The 24,694-nt window shown below is 56.5% G+C and overlaps 1 pseudogene across 1 annotated transcript in view; it reads left to right on the top strand.

Moving 5' to 3' along the window:
* Positions 1-24,694, top strand: part of LOC308055847 (hydrocephalus-inducing protein homolog) — a 103,157-nt pseudogene that overhangs the window by 71,300 nt on the left and 7,163 nt on the right. The window contains exons 30-59 of the transcript XR_013931977.1: positions 976-1,112; positions 1,955-2,352; positions 2,524-2,907; positions 3,982-4,221; positions 4,497-4,665; positions 5,815-5,985; positions 6,610-6,783; positions 7,830-8,140; positions 8,560-8,712; positions 9,035-9,218; positions 9,706-9,859; positions 10,712-10,871; positions 11,643-12,272; positions 12,724-12,936; positions 13,223-13,425; positions 13,604-13,786; positions 14,031-14,150; positions 15,495-15,654; positions 15,759-15,931; positions 16,445-16,643; positions 17,505-17,604; positions 18,482-18,581; positions 19,077-19,245; positions 19,525-19,763; positions 20,089-20,257; positions 20,613-21,051; positions 21,409-21,644; positions 22,257-22,408; positions 23,362-23,554; positions 24,096-24,204. The product of XR_013931977.1 is annotated as a hydrocephalus-inducing protein homolog (transcript). The remainder of the gene's footprint in view (positions 1-975; positions 1,113-1,954; positions 2,353-2,523; positions 2,908-3,981; positions 4,222-4,496; positions 4,666-5,814; positions 5,986-6,609; positions 6,784-7,829; positions 8,141-8,559; positions 8,713-9,034; positions 9,219-9,705; positions 9,860-10,711; positions 10,872-11,642; positions 12,273-12,723; positions 12,937-13,222; positions 13,426-13,603; positions 13,787-14,030; positions 14,151-15,494; positions 15,655-15,758; positions 15,932-16,444; positions 16,644-17,504; positions 17,605-18,481; positions 18,582-19,076; positions 19,246-19,524; positions 19,764-20,088; positions 20,258-20,612; positions 21,052-21,408; positions 21,645-22,256; positions 22,409-23,361; positions 23,555-24,095; positions 24,205-24,694) is intronic.

Here is a 24,694-nt window from a genome sequence, read left to right as displayed (position 1 = left end):
GTGACACCCAGCAGTGCACCCCTGCTCCCGAGAGCTCCTGGTGTCTGCAGAGCTGGCAGTAGCTGGGCACTGCAGAAAGGGTCTGACCCTGGTAGCTTTGACGTGCTCCTTGTGAGCAGCCGAGTGTCCTCACTTCATAGTGCCACCCTGGGGTGCTCAGCTCCCCACGGATGCTGGGTTCTGCTCTTAGTGCTGAGGGGGTCCAGTGCAGACCATCCAGCCCCTCCAGACAGCACAGACACCGTCCCTGCTGACCAGCTCTGAAAGAGGCAACTCAAAGCTGGCATCTTTGTTCCAACTAACAGGCCACGCTAAGCAAAGCCAGCAGGGAATCGCACGGGCTGAGGAACCCTAAAGCAGGGGGTGTAGATGCTGGTGGGACCGTAGGGCTTGCCTGGGTGACTTGGTCCTTCCCTCTGCTCCTTCCTGATGAGGCAGGGGCACGGTAGGCTCCAGTTCAGGAAGAAAATGCTCTGCAAAACAGACCATTTATGCGCTTTCCCGAGTGGGATTGCTCTGGAGAAGGAGCTGCCCTTGAACGCTGTCGGTGCCGATTCCTGCCTTTCCCGGGGCTGCTCTGGGGACAGACCTGGCTGCAGAGCGGGGAAGATTGCCTGTGCAGGCAAATCTCATTGCAAGGTCCTGAAGTGATTTCAGGCTTGGGCTGTACACCAGGTTAGCAGTTCCACTGAGGCCAGTGGAGGTCTGGTGGACTTAGCCACAGTGGCTCTTTGTAGCCGAGGAGCTGCGACCAGTTCAACACAATTTTGTGTTGAGGTCCCAATGGTAGCTGATAAAACCTAGGACCTGCACCCTCCGTGACTTACCGAAGTGTTACTACCAGGTGGTCAGGCCTTGGCTTTCACAGGCTTGAGCTGGGTTTTTACAGCAGCAAATACCCACTTTATTTGTGTCTTCTGTCCACCTGGAGATGTAGCCGGGCTGTGGTTTAAGGAATGTCTCTCTTCCTTTCAGAGTTCAGCTGCCTGAGTACATCCTGGACTTTGGCTGTGTCATTCCTGGTACCGTCCGCACGCACCTTGTGAAGATCACCAACCCCGGGCGGTTGCCTGTGTCCTTCCTCGCTGATAGACGTGCCTTGTGTGGCACAGGTAACCAGTGCTGGAGGGACTTCCCGTGGGCTTGACAGATGAGCTTAAGTCACTGGGTGTGTGGGGGCGTGTTGCGTGCCTGTTTGTACAGCTTTTTTCTTCCTGACTGCCCCCTGCTCGGTGCTTTAGAGCCTGAATTCTCCTGGCCAGCAGTGCCCAGAGACCTGGTCTGCCTGGGACTGCCCTGACACCTCATTTCAGGGACTAGGTGGGCTGATCACCTTGGTCACCTCTCATCATCTTCTGCTCTTGGCTACCATGAGTGACAGCCGAGGTTTTGTGCTCTCTGTGGGCTCGTGTTGCAAACGGACGGGACCCTTTGTGGTTTGGAAGTGCTTTGTTTAGACTTCATGATGTCATAGCCCTTCAGTTGAGCCTTTATTGAGAAAAGAGCCTGTGAGATCCTCTGGTGTATCAAAACAGGCTTCCACGACAGGCCCTGAGGCAAGGCTGTGTCCCATCAAACGGTGACTTGCTGTGTCTGAGGGGTGGTCAGGTGTCTTCTCTAAGTTGTTGTCCAGGGAACACCGCAGCATGGGGGAATCTTCGTTGGAAATTCTCCTTCGGGGAGGTCTGTGCATCCTTCCCTGAGATGCCCAAGGAAGGAATTGCTGAAGCTCAGCCTGATGGGTTTCATTTTTACCATGTGGACCTTGGATTCTGGCTGCGAAAACGCTTTCTCCTTGGGCGGTGACAAGGGAGAAAGAGCAGCAGGCTTCTCCGGGGATACAAGGGGGTCTTTCGCAGAGCTGCCAGCCAGGACACCCGCGTGGCCTTAACGTGCTTGTGACACACAAGCGACATGAGATGTATCTCAGCTGCTTTATTTTCATCTGTTCAAGGTTTCAGTGTGGATCTGGACCATGTGAAGTGCCTGCCCTGCTGCCAGACTAAGACGTTCAGAGTGCGCTTTGACCCACAAAGCGCCAACCTGCCACTGGGAGAGGTGGACGTGCTGCTGCCCATCAAGGTACCACCTTTTGGGGCAGGCAGCAGGCTGGACACAGCAGCAGATGTCACCTGGTCTCTCAGCTGGATGTTCTGTCCTTCACTAGGTAGCAGGTGGCCCCACGTTCCATGTCCGCCTCCGTGCCGACGTGACTGTGCCGTCCCTCTGCCTCTCCAGGGACAGGCTGGAGTTCTCCGCTGTCCAGTGTGGGCAGTGCCGGGAAGAAACTGTCCAGCTCCACAATCAGCTCCAGGTCCCCTGTCAATGGTTCGTCACCGTGCACGAGCCTGTTAAGGTAAAGCACAGACAAGGTGTGACACGTAACTTCTTGGTTGGGTTTTCTTTGCCTCTCTTGCCCTTTCTGCCCCCGTGGCTGCCGGGGCGCTTGGGCTACAGCTCGGCTGAGGAAGCTTCTGAGGGTACGGAGCAAGGCTGCTTCGCCTGGACCTGTTCGTTAGCTGATGCTTCACTTCTCTGCCATCTTCACCCATTCCTCCTCCTCTGAGGACAGTGCCTCCCCATCTGCCTGCCCTGCCTACACATCTTTGCTCCCGTTTATGGTGCCACCAGGTTATGGTGGCCACGTCTGGTTTGGACGTGGGTGCTCTTCGCACCGTGGCAGTATCTCAGAGCACGGCAGGAACCAAGAGTCTGTCCCCGCAAAGGCCACCTCACACGCCTGGTTTCTGTGCCCAGGTGGACAAATGCTTGTCAGCGAGCATGCGTCGGAAGCTGCTGCAGGAGTTGGAAGCCAAGCCCCGTGTCTTTGAGGCACTGCCCTCGGCCGGAACCCTCGCTCCCGGACAGCGATGCAACATGTGAGTCAGGTTTTCACCCGTGGAAGAGGTGAGATTGGCAGGTGTCACCCCGCGGAGGTCTGGCAGGGCAGTGTGGAAATGAGAGCCCAGCGCAGGGGATGAGGTCTGGCCTCCGCATGGAGCTTTCTGCCAGCCCCGTACCCGCTGTGCCCCAGTTTCCCCTGTAGCGCGCACTTCTGAGAAGCGCTTTGGAATCCCCACGGGGAGTTGCACAGGGAGCATCCAGGCTCAGCGGTGTGGCTCCCTCTCGGCACATGGAGGAGATCCACCTGTCTCCCCTCACCTTCCACCTCGTGTGGGCATATCTGCAGGCTGCAACGCCCCGGCGCAGAGCAGCTGGCATGCTCGCGGGGGACAACCCTGGAAGGGCCAACCTGGGCTAATCCTGCTGCCGGTACCAGCAGACAAAACAGCCGCCAGACACCTTCCTGGGCACGGCGGGACTGTCACCTGTAGCGGTACACTGCCAGCAGTCCCTGTGGCTCTGGCCCAACCTGCCTGCTTGTTCCCACGCGGTCTGGGAGTCAGCTTAAGCGATGGAGCATTCCCAAAGGCAGTTTGCATGTGGCCACAGTGACTTGGAAGCTGGCAGTGTGTGACAGCATGGACACAAGTGCTTCCATGCCTGGGAACAGTCCCAGGGACGGTATAATTGCTAGTAGGGATGCAACCAGCTTGTGTTGGGCTTTGGCCAGAGCCAAACGCTGAGCAGAGAAGATGACCCTTATTTCTAGCCAGCGAGAGCTCATCTGCCTCTTGCGTGGCTGGTGTTTGCCTGATGCAGCAGTGCCACAGCTGTGTCTGGGCAGCGTAACCCCGAGGACCTTTCTCATGAGCGCTGCGCTCCCTCGTGACTGGGTGAAAACGTGTGACAGACTGTTTCAGATCTGACACCAAACAGCCAGTTACACCTCACCCAGGATCCATCCCAGTTACCCGGAGCCAGCATGCAGGTGCTGCAGCCTCTGCTATAATTAAATACCTGTTTTCCATTCACCTTAGAGGTACCGATGACACCGCTGACCTTGGGGCAAGGGTTGAATTCCAGGCCCTTGTCACCTGGGACTTAGCGCAGGACCTTTCTGTGCTTCTCTCTTTTCAGAAGTCCTACAGAAGGAGGCTGAAGATTAACATTTGCCAGAGCAGCCAGCACCTCCAGCTGCAGGTCTCGGGACAAGGTCTGGAGCCGCAGCTGGAGTTCAGCCCCCCAGTGCTTGAGCTGGGACCGGTGCTGCCATACAGCCATGGGGCGGAGGGGACAGTGGTGGTGAAGAACCCGTGCGAGTTTCCCATCGAGTTTTACTCGCTGGAGTTTGACCAGCAGTACCTTGAGGAGGAGCAGGTGAGCGGGAAGGTCTGGTCCCCGTGTGCGTGCTGCCGTAGCTTCACAGTGCTGTGGTGGCATTCCCGGGCTTGCGCCAGGGAGATGGAGGCAGTCCCCAGGGCACAGCCTGGTGGCACTTGAGGGGCAGCCAGCCCTGCTGCCAGGCCGAGGGGGGTGCTTGGGTAGTCCGTGCTGGGAGGAAGGCATGAGGGAGAAGACTGGTTGGCTGGGCAGTGTGTTCGTGTGGTCAAGAAACCCCTCCTGTATGTGGTTTCTCGTCCCTCCGCGCACAGGTCCTGCGCATGCTGAAAGACTACGACAGCCGCAACACCTTGTTGCTGCCTCTGCGTGGCCCGGGTGAGAAGCTGCCCCCAGAGGTGCTGGAGTACTCTCAGGACCAGAAGGGGCTGCAGGATGATCAAGCAAAGCCCAAGACTGGGGACCCAGCGGACCAGGACAAGGGTGAGGGTTTGGCATGGTCTGTCCTGAGTGTGGACACAGCAGGGAGTCCAGGCTGCGTACCCCGAGTTCTCCATGACCTCATTCTCCACGGAAAGCCCGTGCTTTTAGCAGCCGCCTGTTCCCCAGCTTGGTGGAGGAATTGCTAGGTGAAAACCTGTGGCTTGTAAGACGCATCCTCTCGCAGCTCTGAGTGCAGCTAAAGCAAGCTCATATCTTACTGCCACACACTGGGGAAATCATCAGGGTGTCCCCTTGTGTCCCTCAGCCACAAAGAGCAGGCTCAGATGAGTTCTTCAGCCTGTAGGACCAAGTCTAATATAACGAGCTGGTTTAGATTTGTTCCTTCGCGGCAACACAAGCACAAGCTCAGAATACCCCTGGACAGGCTCCTCGGTGCCTTGGGAGTCTCCCTCCTTAGGAGAGTTTTGCTTTTGCTTGTGGCCCTGCAAAGTGGGAATGGCCAAGAGCAGGTTGCCATTCCTTCCCCACGTCCTTCCTCCTCGGCCAGCTCTGAAGGTGCCTGGCACCTGTCAGATGGGGGCAGAAAGCACTCCGCTGGGGTTGTTGGCAGCACCTCACCCCGTAGCTCGGTCGTTCCCCCCTCCCTTTTCGATGAAAGCCAGTCCAACAGGGTGAATTCAGAATCTGAATGTGGGGAAGAGGAGGAGGAAGGTGTTAAGGAAAGACGCGGGACGGGTGGTAACCCGAAGCTCTTCACCTATTTTGTCCATTGTGGCAAAAGGGCCCCAGCGGTGGACTTCAGTGCCACCTCCATTGCTTCACTGCAGCCTGGTGCCATCTCCCTCGGGACTGTTCCCAATGCCCAGTTGCACCTGTCACCCCCCTTAGGCACCAGGACCCGGGACCAAACTCCCATGAGGACTGTGGGGAGGGTTCATGGAAGATGTGGCCCAGGCCTCTTGGGTGTTGCCAGATGCTCTTTCCTCCTCCTGCCACCCCACTTACTGTGCTCTGAACAGGCCCCTTCGCCGGCAGCTGGATCTGCGCGAGCCTCGAGGATGGGCACGATGAGATCTGGGCTGTGACATTGCTTGCAGCAGTCTCCTCTCCCAGGATCTGAGGGGATGGGGAGGGCGATCAGGGTCCCAGGGAGGCAGGAGGCTGACTTTTCTACCTGGTTCTACACAGCAGAGCACCAGCAGAGCACCAGCAGCAGCAAGGAGGCTGCAGGAGAGCTGGCCGACAGCCCTGTCCGTAGGGCCATCGCCCGCCACCTGGGCATCGATATCTCTGCCGAACGGCGCACAGGCGGAAGCCGCAGAGGGATCGTCATCATCGTCCATGGGGCACCTCGGACAGGTACGTGAGCTGTTGGCTGCAAGGAGAGCGGGAAGCAGGAGAGACTTATCCTGGTGGGCCGTGGTGCTTGGTCGGCCAGTTGAAGCGAAGCGAGGCAAGCCACAGCTCTGCTGGTCCGTGAAACGGTCCCAGGCCTCTGCCTAGCTGGTGGCAGTGGTGTGGCTCATCTTGTGTCCCTATAGCTAGGCTCTTGTCCCCCCAGATGGGGTGGCCATGTCCCTCTTGCTGCATGGGACCACATTGTCTGGTGCCCGTGTTTCCTCATGGGAGCAGCCCCTAGCCCATGCTGACCCCCAGACTGCGCCCAGCTGGCACCCACCAGCACAGGGTAGCGAACGGTGGTGGTGGGCCAGGGCTCGAAACAATGTCCTGGCCCAGGGCTGAGGTCACACTACAAGGGACAAAGTCCTGGGCTGAACCGGAGGTGGAGGCGATCCACCTGGCTCTGGAGTTCAGCGCTTCTGACCGTGCTGAAGCTGCCTCCCTCGTGGTGTCCCCTAAAGGGACATGTGCTTTCTGAACGTCCTTGAAACCTGCAAAGCCTCTGGGGGGGCTTTCCAGAGCCTGTCGCTGAGAATGCTTCACCTGCAAATGTCACCAAGCCGCCTTCCTCTCTCTCTCAAGGAAAGACAGCGGCAGCGGGCGCCCTGTCCAAATATTACGGCGCTGCCTGCTTGTCCATCGACGCCGTGGTGACAGAAGCCATCTCTGATGGGAGCAGCGCGGCAGGGCTCCGTGCCCGGGAGCTGTGCATCAGGGCTGCCGCTGAGCAGAGCCACAAGGAGACAGAGGATGAGGGTAAGGAGGAACACTGGGCGCAGAGCGGCGCTTTGGAAACCCACCACGGCCACCTGCTTCTGCTTGCTCCAGAGGAGTTTGGCAGCCCTTGGGTCTCTTGGGGAGCACGGGTGCAAGCGTGTAGAAATGCAGAGCCATTTCATAACACAGCTCGGGTGAATAAGAAGCTCTGTTTTGAGGGGTCAGACAAAGGCATTTTTACTGCCTCTGGGCTTCTTGACACACGTTCCTTTTTCTGGGAGTGGTGAAGCACACCCATACCTTTCTCAGAGCTTTATAAACACATTTTCTCCGAGCTGAATCCAGCTTGCTCCCTGTGGCCATCAGGCAGAACTGCTGCCCGCTTGAACAAGGCATAACCCTCCGAAGTGGCTCATTAAGCTCTAGGTGACTGACTGTGAGTGTGGCTTCACAGACATGAGAGGAAGGGAAGAATAACCTCTTGGAGGAGTTTTGGATGAGACGCACTGCAGATGAGCTCTTTTTCTCTGGAAATGTATTTTTTTCCCCCTATACTGACACTGTCAGGTTGCGGAGCTGGCACGTGCTGTGCTGTGCCCCATGTGAGACTGGAGACTTTGGGGAAACTTTCTTGGGCAGTTGTTGCCCTGAGCTCTGCAGGGTGAGGCCAGACGCTGGCCTTGGCAGGGGACGTTTTACATTGCTCAGCTTTGAACCTGGGTGGTTGGGAGCTGGTGGAAGGGAAAAGGCTCTGGGTGCCAGGTGGGGTTATCCCAGGCAGAGGGTTTAGCTTCCATGGAGACGGGTGATGCTGCTGGGGCAGGGCTGCCCGTTACAGTCTCTACGGGAGAAGGCAGGATGGGTGCAAGGTAGGAAAATGATGGTGCTGGGGGACGAATCTTTGGCTTGATCCATAGGGGAGCTGCTGTGCAAAGTGTCACCTGTGTGCATGTTTATTAAGGAGGGACACGGGGCTGTGCACGACAAACTCTCTGGCCTTTCCGTCCTCTCTCAGCTTTATTGTGCTAGTAAGGGAAGCAGGGCAGGAGCTGCTTCTGGAGAGCAGCGCTGCTAGTGCCCAGCAGGCTGGGGGACAAGTGCTGTGTCCCTGCCAGGGGTGGAAGGTGCCTGCTTGCTCCCCACAGCACCCATCGCCAGCCCCGCTGAGCCATCTGTCCCCTCTGCAGGTCACAATGCAGATGTGTCTCTCAGCGTGCAGTGCCGCGCCAAGGCCGGGCACAGCTCAGCGCTGCGCCAGTCCAGCTCTGAGGAGGACGGCAGCCTGCAGTCCCCGAGTTCCCAAAGGCCGGTGAGCACTGCAGCAAGCAAGAGGAAGCCGCATGGCCGTGCATCCCAATCCCGGGAACAGCATCGAAGGGATTCGACAAGCTGCCAGGTGAAGCGTGATCTGCGCTGGGTAATGCCTGGGTCCTTTCTGTTGCATCTGAGAAGCAAAGGGGCTGCTTAGAGTGGGGCTGGTGTGTGGGTGTGTGGTGCAGAGCGCCAGCTGGGCATGCTTGGGGTGGGAACAAACCCCTGTGCTCTGGCAGAAATCTCGACTGGGCCTCAACAGTTTGTTGGCAAAGTGCAGTCCTGGCTAATGTGGCCGCAGGCAGTGGGCAAAGCTGCGGGATGCTGTGCCGGGGGCTTGCAAGCCACGGGATGTGTCCTCCAGGGTTGTCCCCTGGAGCTGCTGGCCTGCAGGGTTGGTTCGAGCCTCCCGCTAGTGGGAAACCCTGGCTGCAAGCCCAGCAGTTGGAACTGTTCAGGGGTTACCCAAGTGGTTTGGTTTACTTGTGGCATTCAACATTGCAGGGCTCCTCCATTTCTCATCTCCACCCTCCCCTTCCCTGCGTCCCTGCGCAGCGATGGCTGAGCATCGGTGGCAGCACAGAGGGAGGGCTGGGCTGTCTGAGCTGCGTGCTGCCCGAGGACTTGCTGGTGGCCATCCTCTCCGAAAGGCTCCAGGTACGTGGGGTGGGGTGGGGTGGGGGCAGATGCTGCGTTCCTGCTCCGCAGAGACAGGCAGCGAGGCAGTTTGGAGAGGAGGTCTGTATCTGCTCTCGGAGGAGCCCCGAGCTGCACGCAGGGATCCTTGGGGGAAGCTGCAGATGCCCCAAGGTGGCAGAACGTGGGGAAAGATCAGAGCTTGTCTGGGCCGATGCGCTGGACACAACGATGGCTGGTGTCCTTTGACATCTGCTGACAGAGGACATTTACTGACTGGCTGAGAGCCCCGTGTGTGCCACAGCTGGCTAGAAAAGCTGTTCCTTTTCAACTTTATTCGCAGCTGAGTGACTGCTACCAGGGCGTGGTGTTTGATGGCCTGGAAACCCTCTTTGCGCACAACATGGCATCTGCTCTCCTCTGCCTGCTCAAAGCTGTTGGAAATCGGCCTCACATCTATGTCGTGAACCTGCTCCAGGATTATGTGTCCTTTAAAGCCAGGGAGACAGCTGCAAAAGAGCAGGAAGGTGAGACTTTTCATCTCCGCACCTCTCAAATCTTCCCTGTCAAGCACTCAGCCTTATCTGTGTGTATCTGGGTTACCAGCAGGGCTTGTAAGAAGTGGTCTTATTAATCCTTCCACCTTCTGCCTGGGTGTAGCCAGCACTCAGCTCACAGTTGCTTAAAATGCAGCAGAGCAGAGCTGAGGCTGTGAAGACTTCCCTTGGTCTCTACCGTGAAAGCCTGGGCACAAGTGCCAGCTGTTGTGGCTCAGTACCGAAGCAGCAGCAGCAGCTGCCCGCCACGCTGGTGCGCAGGAGCCAGGCAAGGCGCGGGAACTCGCCATGAACTGTTGATAGTTCAGGGGCTGATCTGAATTTTGGAGCAGGGCTGTGAGCTCCCCAGCACCTCCTGGCAGGATGATCGGCTGGCTCGGGACACAGCTGTGAATCCTGGCAGCTCACCCCCAACAGCAAGCTCTGCTAATGGTTTCTCCTCTGGCCTTGGCTGAAGGACGGGAGCAGGAAGAAGCTGCCCGCAGGGAGAGAGAACGTCTCTGGGAGATGGACGAGGATGAGTATGATGCCCTCACTGCGGAGCAGAAAATTCAGCTTCATAACCAGATACGCCGAGTCCAGCGCGAGAGGAGGCAGAGGTCTGTGCGCCTGTAACTCCCCAGGAGGGTGCCCCTGCAGGGTTTTCCTGCTCCGGAGACCTCGGTTGAGCTCAGAGGGGTCACGGAGCGAAGGCCCGAAAGGGTCTGCTCCAAGCGGGCAGTTCCACCCCCAGGTTCCCAGCAGAGGAAGGCCCTTCCTCCCGGGAGAGAACATCTTCTCTCCAGCTGAGCGGGGAGCCCGCGGGTTTAGACGGTGGCTGCCGGCACCTGGGCTCTGGGCTTGCCTGGCCGCTGCTCCTTAGAAGTGTCTCTAAGTTAATTACGTTGATTCTCATCTTCACCCCCTTCTTCCCCACACCAGAGGGGTTGTGGTGTGGCTTGGTGTGAGGCACAGCCGTGCTGGCTTGGTTTAGATCCCAGTCCTGCCGTAGGGGAAGTCCTTGCTGATCTCCCAGGTTTTTCCTTCCTGAGCGACACCGGCCATAGAAGCCGGTGGCTCTTGGGCTCACCCTCAGCTGCAGCAGCAGGTCAGCCTGGGAGAAGCTCTGATCCAGCAAAGCAGCCCAGGAGGGGAGGCCGCAGGGGTTGAGGAGGATGCACAGGCTAAGTCCGAAACTGGGAGGGGGACCCGCTTAAAGCGAGCGTGTGTTTCCGCACTTCGTTCAGCCCAGGCTGCCCTTATGAAGCAAGGCTGAGGTTTGGCTGGCCCTGGAGGTCCCCTCCCACCTCTCCTCACTTGGGATATTCCCAGCCTCCCCAGGCTGAGGGAGGTCCACAGAGATGGCCTAACGGTTCTGCCTGGCCTCAGGGTCAGGGAATGAAGTGCAGGACCAGCTGGGATGGCGGCAAGCCCAGACTTCTGGTGGTGACTCTCGGGCGTGTTTTCTGTTTGGCTTGCTGAAGGGAGATGGAGCAGCTAGCTCGAGAGCTTGAGGAAAAGCGTCGGCAGGAGCTGGAACGCTTGAAGGAGGAAGAGCTGAAGAATTCTGAGCAGGGGAAGAGAAAGACTGGAAAAGACCAAGAGAATGCTTTGAGGAGGGAAAGCCGGCCTGGTGTCAGGCAGGTGCGTGGTTGTTTACAGAGATGACTGAAAGCCCTGGGGACCTTCCTACGGAGCTGCGCCGTGCCTCAGGGAGCCCCACGCAGTGCTGGGGACGAGCACCTGGCAGGAGCAACATGTGGGGCGGCGCTAGGAAACAACCACCGGGGTCTGATCGTGCTGCTGCTGCACCGGGGTGTCTTCCCATGGGTTTGCTGCTAGAGCTGCTCTACTAAGATCATGCTGCCTTTGAGTCCTGGCTTCATGTAACTCCACATATTGACTGCTGAAGCCCTAGGTAGTTTTAGTCCAGCGTTTCTTCCCACTCTGCCTGTGACTTACACCTGTGAGCCATGATCTGTCTGGGATGTGGGGTCTTTTCCTACATGTCTGGCAGGAGATGCCCCCAGGCCTTAGGTATTCATTAGCAGGCAGACTTTGCACAGAAGCAGGCAGACTTTGCAAAGAATCAGCCAGCCACAGGGATGCTCAGCGCACCAGAAATGAACCCAGAGGACTGCACGGGAGTAAGGAGGTGTCTTAAGTTCTCTGCTTGGGTTGGGACCTTGTTCTGTTCCTCAGCTGGTTTGCAGGACCCCTCATCAGTCTGACGCTGAAGAGTTTGGTTTGTTGAGCTAAACTGGGTACCAGCTATGTTCTGAACTGGGATTTGTAGGGTGCCTAGCACAGGTCTCGAGCGAGGTTTGGGGTGCTATTGTAAAGATCATTGCTGCCCTACAGCACCTGAGTCAGTGCTTTGAAATGCTCCCTGCTTTTTTTGCTCTTCCTGCCCAGGGCATGAACAGTCCCACCAGCAACACCAACACATCCAACAGCCAGAGGTCGGAGGTCACCAAGGGGGTGGTCAAGACACGATCTGTAAGGAAGCGCCTGGGCTCTGTTGCACGCTGCACAAAGGAAGATGAGCAAAAGCAGAGCAAGGTCACCCTGATGGATGCCCACCTGGCAGCGGCTGCACACCCCACAGACCTGGAAGAGGGGGAAACAAAAAATGAGGCCCAGAGTGACAGCGAGAACTTGGCCCTGAGGTTTAATATCTACGAGACGTCGCAGAGGGATGTTGCGCGTATTTTGGCATCCTGGGACAGGGTTCAGGGTATCCTGCTGTTCCCCCTGAACCACGAGGACGCACGGCACCCAGCAGAAGAGCAGCCCCAGCACGCATCCAGCCCCAGGAGCTGGAGGGACAGAGAGAAGGAGCATCAGGAGAGGCTGGAGAAAGAGCATCTGGCAAAACTGAAGGCTCTTGAGGATGCCAGAATACCTCAGCTGGAAGGGGAAGGTGCAAAAGGGTCAGCCAGAGGCCAGGGTGTCGGGGTGCCCTGCTTGGACATCCAGGTGCTGGGCTCAGAAGATATGACTAGGAAGATCCTGGAGAGCAGCGAGCTGCCAGCGGCAGAGCAGGTAGAGCCCTGTGAGGCTCGGAGGCTGAGCCTACCGTGCTCCTGGGCCCCGGTCCAGGCCACCGATGATGTTCCACAATGGCTCCGCAGCAGCCCCATGGCTGGGGGAGGTTCTCACCATCCCTCAGGTGGGTGGGAAGCAGGAGTGCTCTCTGTACAAGCATCCCGTCTGTTGAGAGCATTTCCCAGCCTGGAAATCATTGCAAATGGTCCCAGGGCAGGGCAGCTCAGGTTTCCTTCAGCTGAGTCACTCCGGGGAGAGGTTTCTCTCTAGGTCCCACTTGTAGGTCCTGGCACTGCTCTGGAGCCTGCCCACTCCACTGGGCATGAAGAAGCGCTGTGCCCCATATAAATAAAGCCCCACCACATTGCCGAAAGCTCCGTGCCTTTAAGGAGTGAGTGTGAGGATGAAGGTGACAGGGGTACAAACAGGGTTTTCTCTTACGCTTTAGGTCCTGGATAGCCTTGGACTGGGTCCCTCCGGGCTTCCCATTCCCCCTACTGCTTTCTACTCCGTGATCCACTACCCGGCAGAGCGGATGGCCCCTGCAGCAGGAGAAGCCCTCAAGCACTTTGTCTTTGTTGTGCCAGAAGGCGCCACTGCAGAAGAAGACAAGAATGCTGCCGTAAGTCTCGTGGATGCCCCTGTTGTGCCCAAAGTGAAGGTGCCAGGGCAGGGGGGTGGGTGGGGAAGGATCACTGTGATGTCTGTAAGATGAGAATAACGGTTTAAAAAAACCCCTCAAGCCCTCGCCTTGCCTTGAGGTCCTGGGCAAGGAGAGTGTTGTAGGCAAAACTAAACCTGATGAGGAAGACCAAGTCCCTGGGCAGATGTGGTTGTTTATTTAGTGCTTCCCCTAATTGTTAACAAACCCACAGCTTGCTTTCCCGGAGGGGGATGTCTCGGGGCAGGTCTCACCTCTCTGTTTTCTCCCTCCCCTTGTGGCTCAGACCGCAGAGGAGCAGGTCACCCCTGTGAGGAGCCAGTCGAGCGAGGAGAAAGCTGCGGGCAGCTGGGAGGCTGCGAGAGAGAAGCAGAGCTCCAGTCAGGGCAGGAGATGTCTCCAGGGGCTGGACAGGGAAGGACCCGTATCTTCTCCTGGGGCGCACCAAAGCGGCGAGGACACGGTCCCATCCCCGCCGAGACATGTCAGGTGAGCTGAGGGCTGAGGAGATCCTTCTGCTTCGCGGCCACCCTGCCAAGTGAGGTCTGTCATCCCCAGCTCCTCAGGGCCCCTCTGTTGGTGCCTCCGTGGGATGGCGAGTCCACAGCCCTCCTCCTCGTCTTGTTTGCTCATTAGCCGTGTCTGAAGCCCTCTCTTTAACTGCCAGGCTGAGCAGCTGCCGGTGGATAGTGCCTGCCCGCGGCGAGGTGGAACTGAAGGTCCACTTCAGCTCCACGGTGCTGGGCCAGTTTGAGCAGACGCTGCGTTTCGAGATCCTGGGGACAAAGCGACTGTACCAGCTGCCCTGCAGGGGCACCTGCCTGTACCCCACCATCAGCCAAGACCCACGGTAAGGCTTGCCCCTGGGAGCCTCCCACGCTGCTCCCCCCTGGGCTCAGAGCCAGGGCTGCCCCTTGTACCCCGGTGACCTTCTGGCTCGGGCAGAGCGTGCTGCCTGAGCCGCCCAGCATCTTGTCCCATGCCTGGAGCTGGGAGTACTGGTACCGCGGCCACCAGTAAGGGTTACGGCTTTCTGACCAGGTTTTCTACTTGGAGCATCTCACAGCTCTTCATTCCCTGTTTTCTCTGCCCAGGCTGGTGTTTCCCCACCGAAGGAAGAGCAAGGCAGACGACGACATTGTCTTCAAGCAGTATGTCACGGAGACGGGTGTCTTCCACTTTGGACCGCTGCTGTGTGGGAAGTCAAGAGACTGGTACGTGCTCCCCGCCCTGAGCGAGCATCCTGATGTGCTGCCTGCACAGCATGGGACGTTGGGATGGCACCTCCAGGGCCTCGTGCTGTCACGGACACGTCTGGGGACGAGCCGTCCCAGAGGCACAATTCAGGGCAGGCCCAGGTGGAGACCGGCCTGGGAGATGCAGGGGGCTGAAGGGCCACAGATGTGTGAACTTGAGCAGATGATGGGCAAGTGAGTCCTGGAGGAGCAGGGGAGAGACGGAGCTGATCTTCCTCCCTGGTGGGTGCCTTGGTGGCCAGAGCCATGTGCTGCTTCCAGCCTGAAGGTCACTTGGAGCAGCTTGTGTCCCCCCGCCACATCTCAGCTTCGCCACCTACGAAATGAACTTTATGGTGTTTTTTAAAAGTGCTTTGAGCTCTACAGGTGGACTGAACAAGCAATTATTCTGCTGATGGTTTTGTAAAACATTCATCCGTTTGTAATATTAGTAAGGCCTTATGATTCGACCTGCCGATATGGGGGCGTGGGGGATCTGCAGAGGAATGAAAATGGAAATTCTGTTTCCCCGTCCTCAATGCTGGACAAAGTCTGCCTGAAAAAGTTGCCATTGTAGCTGCTGGCACATTTCTATTTTTAACATAGCTTTTTTTTTCAGTATTAGAAATTAAGTTGTCCTCTTCATGGGAGCTCTGGAGAGCTAGTGGTATTTTGACAACCCAAGCAAATGAAATCAAAACAGTTCAAAAACCAAAAGAGGATCTTTAGTCAGGCTGCTGCATGGCCTTGGGTTTCTGTTTGTGCTTTTTAACCCTTTAACTCCCAAATCTGCTCCATACCCGAGGGAAGGGACGTTTTTTTTAAATTCAGCATTCCTCTTGGGAATGAATCCTCTCTATTTCCTTCCCTCAGACTTTGAGCTAACCTGTGAAATACAAGGCAATCTCGTGACTGTTTTGGAAGACAAAAGCTAAACTATTTTTAAAAGCTCTTTCCAAGAGCATTTCTTTCTACCCTGCAGGGAAGGAAACCCAACAAAGAAAGGGGGAGAACCCATGTGCCTGCAGTACCTCTGTTTTTCCAGGCATCTTTGAATTTCTAATTTGTAAAATGCTCTTTAAGTGGCCTGTGCATCATCACGTGTCTGGGCTGGAGGCACCAAGTACAGGGGTGGACATCAAAGTAACGCAAGGATGGACACACATAGCATCCAGTGTGCCCCTGAAAATGATCCTTTTTCTTGGCCTGCTTGTTGGAACATGGTCTTGCAGTGCAGCCTCCCGCTGCCAGGACATGGCGCTTTCCTTGGTGTGGGATGAAGGCGACGGTCTCCTCTGCAGCCTTCTCCCCTTTTGCGGACAGGTACAAGGCACTGGACTATCCCAGCAACTGTGAGACGATAACCATCCTCAACGTCACCCCCTTGGAAGTAGAGGCGCATTTCTCCTTTGAGCGCGATCTCAAGGCGGACACGTTCCTTGTAGAACCTCCCAGCATGAGGCTGAAACCGAACGAGAAGCAGGTAGGGGACAGCAGGTAGGGCAGGCACTGGTGTAAGTGCCCAGGAGCCATTCCTCCTGCTCACTGAGTGCTCTTCTGTATTTCTTGTTTCGGGGATGGGGCTAGAAGCTGAGCATTTGGGCGTACCCCACTTCAGCTGGTCTGGTGGAAGACAAGCTCGTCTGCCGCATTAAGGAGAACCCAGAGCCGGTGGTCTTCCCCCTGTGCTGCCAGGGGGTGAAGGTGGAGCTGAGGGTCAGCCCCAAGCACGTGCATTTCAACAGGCTGCTTCTGCACAGGTCAGTCATCCCGCGGCCCCTCTGCTGGGGACGGGTGCTGTCGGTGAGCTCCCCTTCAGCCTCTCTGGCTGGCTGCATGGCCCTTCAGGCTGGATGTTGGGCTGGCGTCCCTCTTTCTGCCAGCAGTTCCCGGTCTCTTGCTCACCGTTCCTTGCTGGCTTGGTTCTCTCAGGACAGCCGCAAGCTCTGTAGCCCCCCAGCAACGTGGTGCAATGGGCATCTTGATTCATTTGTATCTCGTCTGCTGGTTCGGAGAGCAGTGCAGTTGCTCCTCCTTATGTCTCTTCTGTTGGATACACCGTTAGCACCCAGCCCTTCCCCAGGACCTCACCTCTGAGACTTGTGACACAGAGAAAACATTTAACTAATGTTATGGATACTGTAAATACTGGATGTGTATAGATAAAGATATATATATAAACTAATGCATAGGGCTGCTCCAAGATGCATTCAGTTGCAAGGCCTATCCTGACCATCGAGCAGCTGGTGCAGGGTGTCTTTCTGCCTCTGCAGGGAGGACAGCAAGACCCTGGTCCTGCGAAACAGCACCCTGCTGCCTGTGGCCTGGCGGCTCTGTGGGCTGGAAAACCTGGGCGAGGACTTCTCCGTGTCACAACGTGAGGGCATCGTTGGTCCGCGCACGGAGTTTGACGTGCATCTGTATTTCAAGCCCACAAAGGCTCTCAACATTGAGAAGAAGATCCGACTGGAGGTGAGGGGGACTGTGCCCTCCCTGGCAGGGCAACGAGATCTTTGGGGTGGAGGCTGTGCTTGAAGGGTTCCCTGCAAAGAGGGGGACAAAGGATGAGCCTTCCCGAGGTTCCTTTCTACCCGCATCGCCGGGGGGGCAGGCCCTTAGCGGCAAGGAACTTGCTCTTATAGCTGAGCTTCAGGGGGCATGTGTGCTGCCGGGCCAGGAAGAGCTGCACCTGAGGGACACAAGGCTGCTGTGACCCCAACTTCTGCTGCCTCAGCCTGGGTTCACCAGAGCACATGGTGCATCCCTGAGCATCTGCGTCAGCCCAGACAACCAGGCGCTGTGTCCTGAGCCCGCGTTACAGCCACCTTGCCGCTGTGCGTGGTTGAAAGCTGTTGTTTGGTTGTCCAGACCTCGGCGTGCTCCCTGCGCCCATGCTGGAGCCTGTCCGGGGCTCTTAACGGAGAGCAACAAGCTGTCACCCTGGGCTTCTGTTCCCCGTGGTTTGGGGGCTGCACTTCAGTGAGGATGCTGGGTGATTGAAGAGGAGAGGGTTGACGGTCAATGCCACCTGCTCTGGGACACCTCACAGTTCTTGAGGTTGTTTTTCCATCGCTGTGTCTCCCCGGGTGCTTCCGCGGCAGCACTCCCTGCTGAAGGAGTGCCGAGCTGGGCTGGTAGGGCTTCTTACTGCAGCAGCATCTCGCTGGGTCAGCCCGTGAGATGAGCAGGTTGGGAGAGTTTGGGAATCCACAAGTGCTTGTCAAGCAGGGGAGGCCATGGTGGAAGCAGCCAGCAGAGACAAGGACTCGTATGTTGTCTACCAAAAGAATTTAAGAGAACGGTCTAAGCACTGTTCGTTTCTCGCTGCCTCAGGTTTCAGATGCAGAAAACATCCTGGGGATTGTCCAGACCGAAAATATCCTCATTTCTGCAGAGGGCTATGATGTTGCTCCAATCATCAACATTCCTAAAGGTCAGTGGATGCCCCAAAACAAAGCAGTCTGGGTGCGTTGCCTTGCCTTGGCAGGTGAGCAACCAAAGCGCTTGGGATGGGGTAGCATGCAAGCGTGGCCCGGTCACATAAAGCGCGTATCCTGCAGGTTGAGTGGAGTGAAGGGCTGTCAGGGCACAGCCAGCCTCGAGTCTCTCGCCCCTGAGCTTTGCAGTGTGCAGGTTGGTCTGGGGGCTTAGAAACCACAGCGATGTGAGCGAGCAATTGGCAGCTCCTGAGGGCTCAGCAGGGCACATAAAGTTGTTGGATCAGTGCTTGGAAGCAAGAAGACAGAAACCCAGCTCCTCACCTGCTAAACCCTGCAGATATTCTCCGAGTAAGAAGAGCAAGGGCAGCAAAGTAGCTAAAGAAAATTTCCAAGAACGGAAACTTCCTGAGAAGGGTTTTGGGCTGCCTGAGAACTCCCAGTGTCATAGAACAGTTTGGGTTGGAAAGGACCTCAAAGATTGTCTTGTCCCAACCCCCCTGCCATGGGCAGGAACACCTTCCACTAGTCCAGGTTGCCCCAAGCCCCGTCCAACCTGGCCTTGAGTGGGGCAGCCACAGCTGCTCCAGGCAGCCTCTGCCAGTGCCTCGCCACCCTCACACTGAAGAATTTCTTCCCAACAGCTCATGTAAATCTCCCCTCCTCCAGTTCAAAGCCATTGCCCCCTGTCCTGTCACTACAGCCCCCCAGGAAACACCTGTCCCCACCTTTCTTATAAGCCCCATTTCAGTATTGAGAGGCCAATTGAAATTGGCCTGGAAGTGTTGAAATATCTGTCTTGTCACTTGGTGTGGTCTGTAGCAGCTCACTAATACTCCCCGTTTCTTGCCTGGCTCTGCGGGTTTTCTGCAGGTGCAGGTGGCACCGTGGATTTTGGAGTCCTGAAAGTCCTGGATGATGCGAAGCAAGTGCTGACTCTGAGGAACAAGGGGAAGTACGAGATTGCGTACAGGTGGGTCCAGCTGCCTGGTCTGTGAACGCGTGGTGCCACCATCTGCCCAGGCCTGCCTTCTCCTCCTGCCCGTGGCTAGAAACGCTTCCCGTGCTGGCTGCCTCGTGGTCTGGTTAAATAAAAAGCCCGGGCTCCCTAATCTCAAAGACTTTAAGGGAGAATGCAGCCCCACACCAGAAGTCCTTCACAGCTGAGCAGGAACCAGAAGGAGAGGCCCTGAAATTGAAGCCACTCACTGCTGAGATCCATTGCCTTCCTCTGAGGGGCAGCTCCTTTCTCTTTATGACTCTTTAAAGGAGGGGATGAGAAAATTGGGTGTCGAGGTTAGTTTGCAACACTCATGATGGTCTGCACTCTCTCAAGATCTGAGATTCCCCAAGCAGAGCTGGACTCTTTCCCTTTTAATTTTTTATGGTCTTATGTCAAGTCCTGGCTGTGCTGGTGGCACTTGTACTTTTAACTGCAGAGGTCTTTGTTCCTTCCCTTTCTCCCCAGTTTCCAGCTGAAAGCTGCAGGCACCACCATACCAGACCTGGCAAGCCACTTCACTATCCAGCCGCAGAAGGGCCTGCTGGCTGCCTCCGGGCGCCCTGTGCAGGTCCAGGTGTTCTTCCACCCCAAGACGGAAGTGAATATCGAGGACAAACCCATCCTGCACTACCAGGTGAGCTGCCCCAGCCAGGCAGTGGTGGCACAGCACGTCTTGGGAGCGTGAGCAGGACAGGTGCCTTCTGGAAGGAGGGCTTTAGCTGGGTAATTCTCGTAGGTGACAGCAATGTCTCAGAAAACATTTGTGATGCTTCCTAAGCGGAGCTGAAAGTCTGGCTCCGGAGGAGGCGTTGAAACAGGGAGGATGAGCTGATGGGGACCTGGGATGGGATCAGGGAACAGAGTCAGAGGCTGGCCTCTTTGCTGGTTTTACCAAGCCCTCCTCTGGCTGCAGGTGATGGAGCCCAGCATCTGCGGAGGAGGCGAGACCGTCGCCGTCATCCCAGTGAGGGTGTCGGCGAAAGCTGTGTTCAGCAAGTACAGCATTCACCCCGCCTCGCTCATCAACTTCGGTGCCGTGGTGAAGGGCAGCAGGAAAACCTGCACCTTCATGCTGGAGAACAAAGGCAGCCTTGACTTTAAATTCCTCATCTACCGAGCAGACCAGGACGCATCCCGATTGCAAGAGAAAAGGTGAGAGAAGACCTGCATCACCTGTCCTGCCTGAGGAGGCACGACAGCGTGGCTGGTGTGTGACAGGCAGCCCAGACACCTGGGTTATTGTCCAGTTCACGTCACCTGCTTGTGAACAGGGAGTGGAAAAGTGCCTCAGTGTCCCCGTGTGGGTCGGGCAAAGCTGGTGATACAGCTGAGCTGTCTGTAAGCTGCAGGAGGTGCCGCCGGGGGCTGCGAGGGGCAGGGAGGCTTTCCTCTGTGGGGAGGGGAAGGTCAGCTTTGGCTTCAGAGGAAGGCAGGGTGGGGGCTCAGCATGATGGATGTTTCTGCTTTCTGCTCTTAGTGGATGTCAAATGAAATCTGCCCACTCTGGCAAGAGTGAGAACTTACACCAAAGGACTTCCTCAGCCAAGAAAAGCAAGCGCTCGCTGCAGAAGGTTGCCAGCCCCTCCATGCAGGTGGGTGGCTCCCGCTCCCCAAGACACACTGCTGCGGGTGCTGGGGGAGGACGCTGATGGGGGCTCATCACCGTGGGGTGGGACATGGTCTGCACGATGGAGGTCCGTCATCTCCCAGCCACAAGCAGAGGCAGGAGCTGCTCAGTTGCACTGACAGTCCCGTGCTCTGGCTCAGACTTGGAGTTGTGGGGTCAAGAGAGAGGAGCAGGTCCCGTGTTTTGGTGGCTGCTAGCCAAAACAGGACTGTGAATACCACAGATGTGGGCACGTTCCTGTTTGAAGTCCCACTCCGTAGATACCAGATGACCTTGTGTTTTCGTCTTCCCAGTCCCCTCCCTTCCCTCCCGTCACTTCTCACAGTTATTTCTGCTCTCCTGTTTTACCCCTGAGGCTGGAGGATCCCAGCTAGCACCTTCACCTTTTACACCCAAACTCCGTCCTCTGTGCCAGCCAGGATAGGCCTGCAGCTCCTCCTGGCTTGTCCCTCTCATCCTGGGGCTGCCTCTGGGCCGTGGAGTCATCCCTCCCTGCCCTGGGACTGGGGGCTCGGCCTGGCTGGAGGTTGAGGAGTGGCGTACTCCTTGCTGGGGATGCTCAAGGCTGGGCTGCTGGACGTCAGCCTCTCCTGGGACTCTTTCTGCAGGCTCGCGTCACTCTAGGCATGTTCACGGTGTACCCTGGCTTTGGTTCCATCCCTCCTGGGGGCCAGCAGATGATCACGGTGGATTGCTCTGCGGAATCACTGGGGACGTGCGAGGAGCACCTGCGCATCGATATCAGCGACAGAGACCCCCAGGACAATCCCCTCGGCATCCCCTATACCCTGCTGGCTGAGTCCTGCCTCCCAGGTACGCCCCGTCCACAGGTTCCCACAGCCAGACCTGCTGCTGGTCAGCACCTGAACTTACTGCTTGGTTAGAGAGGCGCCCTGACCTTGAAGCTAAACCCTAAAATCCTCAGAGGTTCCAGTTCTTTTCAAGTCAGCCAGCGGGGAGAGGCTGGGAGGGATGCATGGAAGGATAAAAGGAAAGCAATACTCCTTGACTGGGACTGAGCTCCATCCTCGCAGCCGACTCCCCGCCCAAGGCTGGGTTTTGCAGTGACCTGGGCAGAAAGGGTTTATCAAGCCTTCCGAGAGGCCAGCAGGGTCCCGAAAAATTCATCAGGAATTCAGCATTCAGCCCTCCCTCTGCTCTGCTCCGCAGCATTTGTGGTTGATGACATCGAGTCCATCTTTGAGGAGCATCGAATCTGCAGCAACGTCAACCTCTGCCAGACCCCGCAGACGGTGCGAGACAAGGGTGTGTATGTCAGAGATGAGAACAAGTTTATCTTCACCGACGTTCGGGTTGGGCACCGGGCCACAGCTCGCTTCAAGATCCACAATGTCAACAAAGTCCCCTGCAATGTGGTCCTTTCCATCAAACCCATCGCCGGTGAGGTAAGAACAAGAGGCCAAGGTGACCGTTGCTCTTTACAGGCTGCGCTGCCTTGTTCTCCAGACTCGTTGCTTCCTCTTGCCTGCCCTAGTCCAGCTCCGTGCAGGTCAGGCTACAGGGGGGAGCAGCAGTGCCAGGGTGGCAGTTCTGAATTTGGCATGTCTCGAGCAAGGCTTTGGCTCACCGCTCTGGCCGGGTCTTTGGTGGGAGACCCAAACCCTTCTGCACATCTCTTGGAAGCCCGCTCAGAGGGGGCCTTTACTGGCCTGACGTGCCTGGGCTCAAAGCAGACCATTCCCTCAGGCTCCCTGGCCTTTTCCTTCTCTTTAAAGGCCAGTTTGAGGTTAGTTGCGGGGTTTCCGTGCAGTGCCCCCCTCCCTTGTGTGCTGGGGTGGCTGCCCAGTGCTCAAAGCCAGCTTTTGCGCTCCTGGGCTCCCTGTGCAAGGTCAGCACCGCTTTGGAGTCACCCCTGCGATGGAAGGAGCCTGCCCAGGGCAAGCAGGAAGGGAGACACGCTGTCTGGGGCTGTTCCCGGTGACGCATATAAGAATAAGACTGCGTACGAAACACTGAAGGATGTTTCCTCCTAACACGGCTCTGTGGGTTCCCCCAAGTTTCACAGCCCCATCAGTGACATTTTCAAGGTGGATCCCGTTCGGATGTGCGTGCCCAGCTGCTCCCACGCCTTTGCTACGGTGACCTTCACTCCACAGATGATGCAGAGCTACCAGTGCACTTTTGAGGCTTCCCTCGATGTCCTGGCGAGGTAACTCCCCCTGTGAAATCTGGGCGGGGGGACCTGCCTGATGGCTGCCCCTCCTCTGGGAGGACCCCGACCTCTTGTTAACCCTGATGCTCTCAGTAGCCTTAGGCAGAGTGCTTAGCATTAGAGAATAGAGGAGGCGGTAAGGACTAGACAGAGTAGAAAGAGAAGGGGTTATAGCTTAGCCTCTGCGAGTGACTGTGAAGACAGTGCAGCATTTGGTAGCCAGCTGGGAGTTAGTGAATCAGCAAGAAATGGAGATGTGCAACAGTTGAGCTGGGGCTTTCCAAGGACACAGGTTTAGATGAAGCCGTTTCTGTGCCAGCCAGCCAGCGTGCATTATTTCCTCCTTGTTTCTGTTAAAATGAGATGATTGTATGTGATTACCTGGGGTATGTTAAGCTATTCTCTGTCAAAGGAGCGACTGGAGCCCTTCTAAAAGAGGAGCCCCGTTCCCCTGTCCTGGGACGTGTGTACCAGGGCTCTGACCGGCTCTTCCCCAGCCGTTTAGTGGCTGAGTCAGGACAAGTCAGCTTTCTGCTCTAGTACGCAATTCCTTTTTTAGCGTCCTTGGAAATAATCATTACTGATGGTGCTATTTATTTTTCCCTTCTTGCTTTTATACTATTTCCATGCTGCGCTCGTGCTTTTTGCATGTGTCATCGCAGCCAGTGAATTTGCCATGTCTCGCCTGTCGCCTCATTATTTACCTGCTGTGCTGCATGATTCGATTCAGTGACATGTTCTTTAACTGCTACTCTGGAAGGCTCTGGCTCTTCAGAGCTCTTGTGAATGGCCCTGATTGGATTGGGAGGAGGGGGGTGGAGGAGACCTGTGTCGTGGGGTACAGGAGCACCAGCCAGGGAAAATGCAGTGGGTGGCCCCTCTTTGTTGCTTGCCAGGTGGGAAATTGGTTAGTGCCGGCCGTCACGATCTCTCCTCTGCCTTTCCTGCAGCCCTGCAGCAATTAAAGCGCAAAGCCTGACCTTCCGTGTCAGTGGAGATGGGACTCTGCCTCGGGTGACAGTCCTGCGCCCGGTACTTCACAGTAAGAGAGGGAACCCTCTGCTGGTCTTTAAGAAGCTGTTGCTGGGTGATTCACAAAAGCTCCCTCTGGTCCTTCATAATGGTGGCACCCTACCTGTCCAGGTGAGGACCTGCTCAGGGAACGCTCTGGTCTGGGAACAAGTGCTTGTCTCGTGGAGAAAAGGTCCCAGGAAGCATGGCAGACCTGGAAACAGCTCTCAGAAATTCTTTTTAAGCAAATGACTGACTTGTAATTTCCAGGAAGAGAGTTCCTCTTGGAAATGTGATTTTTCTGACTAGCCTATCCTTTTCAGTTAAATACAACGCAAGAAAGTTGGTGGGGTGTTTTCCCCCCATCTCTCTTCTCACGCTTTGATTCTCGGGTGGGCACGTGTGATGTCCTAATTGCATTAGATTGTATTTGATCCCATTTTACTACACTTTAATGAAAAATTCTGTTCATTACTTTTGTATCCCAGCGCCTCTGAACGCTTCTTTTTTCTGTCTAGTTTTACTTGAACTTTGTAAGTTTAGCTAAGAGCTGTGTTTGAAGCGGGGAAGCATGCTGGATGCCCCGTGCTGGACCAGCACCAGTACGGTGCCAACCCACGTGTCACCCTGTACCCACACCAGTGTGGTTGTGCTCTGTGTTCCTTTTTCTCAGTTGACGATAGACCTGTTGGATGAAGCGGGAGTTTTCTTCTTGAAAGCCAGGCCCACCACACAATGCGTCTACCAAGCTGGGGGCGTGAAGGAGGACTCTCCTGCAGGAGGTAAATCCAGTAAGCGTGAAGCGCGGTCATCCACACAGGGGAGAAATGTGTGCCCTGCTCTTGGCTTGGCCAAGCAGCCGCCAAATGTTAGATGTTGTTTCTTCGCTGGGGCTCTCTGTACCCCCAGCTTTTCATGTGGACTCTGCGCACGGCTTCCTCCTAGAAAGTGGTTGGAAGTTTTTTCTGTTCCTCTGGACATGGTGGGTTGAGTTGCGGGGGGCTGTCACCACTTCAGCGGACCATCTGAGGTCTTTGCTGCATGTGGGAGTAGCAGCCTGAATGGAGGCAGCCCCTGAGCCCACAGCCAGCCAACAGAAGCCAAACCCATTCTTTGGCTCAGCTTTACGTGTGGCAGGAGCTGACTGACTGCAGTTTGAGTGAGCGCTGGGTGTTAACCTGTGTTTAAGGCACTTCAGCAGTGATACGCGTGGTGCTGTCGTAGCCTTGTGAGCATAGGAGGAGGGTCTGGCACCATTGGTGGGAGAACCTG

Source organism: Falco punctatus (genome assembly GCF_963210335.1).
Source record: "Falco punctatus genome assembly, chromosome: 20".
NCBI classification, from domain to species: domain Eukaryota; kingdom Metazoa; phylum Chordata; class Aves; order Falconiformes; family Falconidae; genus Falco; species Falco punctatus.
Note: the sequence above shows the minus strand (reverse complement) of the source record. Positions and strands in the feature narration are given on the sequence as shown.